General features: G+C 39.0%; 1 protein-coding gene and 8 non-coding genes across 9 annotated transcripts in view; all 9 read left to right on the forward strand.

Moving 5' to 3' along the window:
• Positions 1-5000, forward strand: part of LOC149283794 (complement component C7-like) — a 145572-nt gene that overhangs the window by 60245 nt on the left and 80327 nt on the right. The window lies entirely within an intron of this gene.
• Positions 487-558, forward strand: TRNAQ-CUG (transfer RNA glutamine (anticodon CUG)). Its single transcript has one exon. It is a non-coding gene; the product is annotated as a tRNA-Gln (tRNA).
• TRNAQ-UUG (transfer RNA glutamine (anticodon UUG)) lies at positions 1037-1108 on the forward strand. Its single transcript has one exon. It is a non-coding gene; the product is annotated as a tRNA-Gln (tRNA).
• Positions 1235-1306, forward strand: TRNAQ-CUG (transfer RNA glutamine (anticodon CUG)). Its single transcript has one exon. It is a non-coding gene; the product is annotated as a tRNA-Gln (tRNA).
• TRNAQ-CUG (transfer RNA glutamine (anticodon CUG)) lies at positions 2260-2331 on the forward strand. The gene has a single exon. It is a non-coding gene; the product is annotated as a tRNA-Gln (tRNA).
• Positions 3285-3356, forward strand: TRNAQ-CUG (transfer RNA glutamine (anticodon CUG)). The gene has a single exon. It is a non-coding gene; the product is annotated as a tRNA-Gln (tRNA).
• Positions 3862-3933, forward strand: TRNAQ-UUG (transfer RNA glutamine (anticodon UUG)). Its single transcript has one exon. It is a non-coding gene; the product is annotated as a tRNA-Gln (tRNA).
• Positions 4060-4131, forward strand: TRNAQ-CUG (transfer RNA glutamine (anticodon CUG)). The gene has a single exon. It is a non-coding gene; the product is annotated as a tRNA-Gln (tRNA).
• On the forward strand, positions 4800-4871 carry TRNAQ-CUG (transfer RNA glutamine (anticodon CUG)). Its single transcript has one exon. It is a non-coding gene; the product is annotated as a tRNA-Gln (tRNA).

Genomic DNA, 5000 nt, shown 5'->3' on the forward strand with positions numbered 1-5000 from the left:
TCTAATGATCCGAGTTCAAATCTTGGTGGAACCTAATGTTTCTTGATAAGTTCTAACCACTCTCTCACTTTAGCTTACTTTCCACAGCAGAAGGAGGGAATCACAAACAAAAAGTCAGTTCTTACCTGTTGCCATGCTCTTAAACAAACCAAATCTTCCACCTTTGCTATTTTTGCTATTGCTCACACCGTGAAAAATCTATTCTTACCCTGTGTAATATCATTCATGGCATACTATTAAACATCTTGAACTTTCCAAAGATGTTTTATGAGTGTTTCTCAGATCATATGATGTACCAATAATGCAAATGAAAAGTTTCTCATTGTTTGCTTCTACTTTGCCGGTTTTTCTTCCCCGGTTTTCACTATTTTTCCTATTTTCACACGTACTGGAAGCTAAAAGACTAAACACAATCTGTTGGGTTTTTTTTGGCCCTGTTGTTTGTTGGTCTGCCCCAGGCCATGTGTTTTGTTAAGATTTGTGTGAGGTTCCATGGTGAAATGGTTAGCACTCTGGACTCTGAATCCAGCGATCCGAGTTCAAATCTCGGTGGGACCTCATCTTTAGCCTTAACGCGCTTGCACACTACCTTCCTTCAAAAATCGCAAGAGTAGAATGACCAAAAAAAGCTTCTTCTTAGCCTGTGTAATATTACCCATAGCATGCTATTAAACCCTCTTGAACTTTCCAATGATGTTTTGTGAGTGTTGCTCAGATCGTATTATAAACCATGAAACATCATGTAACAGTTTCAGTCTTTGGATACATGTAAAATGAAGACATGGTTAACATTTGACTTCTTGTTTCAATGTCTATAACATTTGGCCCAGTAGAGGAAGCACAAGGACAATCTCTTTTCTTTTCTCTCTGCCAGCATGCATTTGAATAATTTCCTAATATTTGTCTGGTTCTCCTTTACAAGTCTTGTCCACTTTTGACCTTCTTTCCATTTATACAGAAGGACAGTAAGCAGAAGACGAAACATCGTTGAGGGAACATTTTTCTGGATGGGGTTGTGTGAGGATTTGTTCAATGTGGTTCCATGGTGTAATGGTTAGCACTCTGGACTTTGAATCCAGTGATCCGAGTTCAAATCTCGGTGGAACCTAATGTTTCTTGATAAGTTCTAACCAGTACACATGTGCTAAAAGACTAAACACAATCTGTTGTTTTTATTTGGCCCTGTTGTTTGTTGGTCTGCCCCAGGCCATGTGTTTTGTTAAAATTTGTGCGAGGTTCCATGGTGTAATGGTTAGCACTTTGGACTCTGAATCCAGCGATCCGAGTTCAAATCTCGGTGGGACCTCATCTTTAGCCTTAACGCGCTTGCACACTACCTTCCTTCAAAAATCACAAGAGTAGAATGACCAAAAAAAGCTTCTTCTTAGCCTGTGTAATATTACCCATAGCATGCTATTAAACCCTCTTGAACCAAATAAAAACACAATCTGTTGTTTTTATTTGGCCCTGTTGTTTGTTGGTCTGCCCCAGGCCATGTGTTTTGTTAAAATTTGTGCGAGGTTCCATGGTGTAATGGTTAGCACTTTGGACTCTGAATCCAGCGATCCGAGTTAAAATCTCAGTGGGACCTCATCTTTAGCCTTAACGCGCTTGCAAACTACCTTCCTTCAAAAATCGCAAAAGTAGAATGACCAAAAAAAGCTTCTTCTTAGCCTGTGTAATATTACCCATAGCATGCTATTAAACCCTCTTGAACTTTCCAATGATGTTTTGTGAGTGTTGCTCAGATCGTATTATAAACCAGTCTTTGAATCTAATGATCCTAGTTCAAATCTTGGTGGAACCTAATGTTTCTTGATAAGTTCTAACCACTCTCTCACTTTAGCTTACTTTCCACAGCAGAAGGAGGGAATCACAAACAAAAAGTCAGTTCTTACCTGTTGCCATGCTCTTAAACAAACCAAATCTTCCACCTTTGCTATTTTTGCTATTGCTCACACCGTGAAAAATCTATTCTTACCCTGTGTAATATCATTCATGGCATACTATTAAACATCTTGAACTTTCCAAAGATGTTTTATGAGTGTTTCTCAGATCATATGATGTACCAATAATGCAAATGAAAAGTTTCTCATTGTTTGCTTCTACTTTGCCGGTTTTTCTTCCCCGGTTTTCACTATTTTTCCTATTTTCACACGTACTGGAAGCTAAAAGACTAAACACAATCTGTTGTTTTTTTTTTGGCCCTGTTGTTTGTTGGTCTGCCCCAGGCCATGTGTTTTGTTAAGATTTGTGTGAGGTTCCATGGTGTAATGGTTAGCACTCTGGACTCTGAATCCAGCGATCCGAGTTCAAATCTCGGTGGGACCTCATCTTTATCCTTAACGCGCTTGCACACTACCTTCCTTCAAAAATCGCAAGAGTAGAATGACCAAAAAAAGCTTCTTCTTAGCCTGTGTAATATTACCCATAGCATGCTATTAAACCCTCTTGAACCAAATAAAAACACAATCTGTTGTTTTTATTTGGCCCTGTTGTTTGTTGGTCTGCCCCAGGCCATGTGTTTTGTTAAAATTTGTGCGAGGTTCCATGGTGTAATGGTTAGCACTTTGGACTCTGAATCCAGCGATCCGAGTTAAAATCTCAGTGGGACCTCATCTTTAGCCTTAACGCGCTTGCAAACTACCTTCCTTCAAAAATCGCAAAAGTAGAATGACCAAAAAAAGCTTCTTCTTAGCCTGTGTAATATTACCCATAGCATGCTATTAAACCCTCTTGAACTTTCCAATGATGTTTTGTGAGTGTTGCTCAGATCGTATTATAAACCAGTCTTTGAATCTAATGATCCGAGTTCAAATCTTGGTGGAACCTAATGTTTCTTGATAAGTTCTAACCACTCTCTCACTTTAGCTTACTTTCCACAGCAGAAGGAGGGAATCACAAACAAAAAGTCAGTTCTTACCTGTTGCCATGCTCTTAAACAAACCAAATCTTCCACCTTTGCTATTTTTGCTATTGCTCACACCGTGAAAAATCTATTCTTACCCTGTGTAATATCATTCATGGCATACTATTAAACATCTTGAACTTTCCAAAGATGTTTTATGAGTGTTTCTCAGATCATATGATGTACCAATAATGCAAATGAAAAGTTTCTCATTGTTTGCTTCTACTTTGCCGGTTTTTCTTCCCCGGTTTTCACTATTTTTCCTATTTTCACACGTACTGGAAGCTAAAAGACTAAACACAATCTGTTGTTTTTTTTTTGGCCCTGTTGTTTGTTGGTCTGCCCCAGGCCATGTGTTTTGTTAAGATTTGTGTGAGGTTCCGTGGTGTAATGGTTAGCACTTTGGACTCTGAATCCAGCGATCCGAGTTAAAATCTCGGTGGGACCTCATCTTTAGCCATAACGCGCTTGCACACTACCTTCCTTCAAAAATCGCAAAAGTAGAATGACCAAAAAAAGCTTCTTCTTAGCCTGTGTAATATTACCCATAGCATGCTATTAAACCCTCTTGAACTTTCCAATGATGTTTTGTGAGTGTTGCTCAGATCGTATTATAAACCATGAAACATCATGTAACAGTTTCAGTCTTTGGATACATGTAAAATGAAGACATGGTTAACATTTGACTTCTTGTTTCAATGTCTATAACATTTGGCCCAGTAGAGGAAGCACAAGGACAATCTCTTTTCTTTTCTCTCTGCCAGCATGCATTTGAATAATTTCCTAATATTTGTCTGGTTCTCCTTTACAAGTCTTGTCCACTTTTGACCTTCTTTCCATTTATACAGAAGGACAGTAAGCAGAAGACGAAACATCGTTGAGGGAACATTTTTCTGGATGGGGTTGTGTGAGGCCTCATTCAGTATGGTTCCGTGTGAGGCTTTGTTCAATGTGGTTCCATGGTGTAATGGTTAGCACTCTGGACTTTGAATCCAGTGATCCGAGTTCAAATCTCGGTGGAACCTAATGTTTCTTGATAAGTTCTAACCAGTACACATGTGCTAAAAGACTAAACACAATCTGTTGTTTTTATTTGGCCCTGTTGTTTGTTGGTCTGCCCCAGGCCATGTGTTTTGTTAAAATTTGTGCGAGGTTCCATGGTGTAATGGTTAGCACTTTGGACTCTGAATCCAGCGATCCGAGTTAAAATCTCGGTGGGACCTCATCTTTAGCCATAACGCGCTTGCACACTACCTTCCTTCAAAAATCGCAAAAGTAGAATGACCAAAAAAAGCTTCTTCTTAGCCTGTGTAATATTACCCATAGCATGCTATTAAACCCTCTTGAACTTTCCAATGATGTTTTGTGAGTGTTGCTCAGATCGTATTATAAACCAGTCTTTGAATCTAATGATCCGAGTTCAAATCTTGGTGGAACCTAATGTTTCTTGATAAGTTCTAACCACTCTCTCACTTTAGCTTACTTTCCACAGCAGAAGGAGGGAATCACAAACAAAAAGTCAGTTCTTACCTGTTGCCATGCTCTTAAACAAACCAAATCTTCCACCTTTGCTATTTTTGCTATTGCTCACACCGTGAAAAATCTATTCTTACCCTGTGTAATATCATTCATGGCATACTATTAAACATCTTGAACTTTCCAAAGATGTTTTATGAGTGTTTCTCAGATCATATGATGTACCAATAATGCAAATGAAAAGTTTCTCATTGTTTGCTTCTACTTTGCCGGTTTTTCTTCCCCGGTTTTCACTATTTTTCCTATTTTCACACGTACTGGAAGCTAAAAGACTAAACACAATCTGTTGGTTTTTTTTTGGCCCTGTTGTTTGTTGGTCTGCCCCAGGCCATGTGTTTTGTTAAGGTTTGTGTGAGGTTCCATGGTGTAATGGTTAGCACTCTGGACTCTGAATCCAGCGATCCGAGTTCAAATCTCGGTGGGACCTCATCTTTAGCCTTAACGCGCTTGCACACTACCTTCCTTCAAAAATCGCAAGAGTAGAATGACCAAAAAAAGCTTCTTCTTAGCCTGTGTAATATTACCCATAGCATGCTATTAAACCCTCTTGAACTTT

The sequence above is a fragment of the Sceloporus occidentalis genome, unplaced genomic scaffold (assembly GCF_023333645.1).
Source record: "Sceloporus occidentalis isolate IW3139 unplaced genomic scaffold, rSceOcc1.0.p SCAF_101, whole genome shotgun sequence".
Lineage (NCBI taxonomy): Eukaryota > Metazoa > Chordata > Lepidosauria > Squamata > Phrynosomatidae > Sceloporus > Sceloporus occidentalis.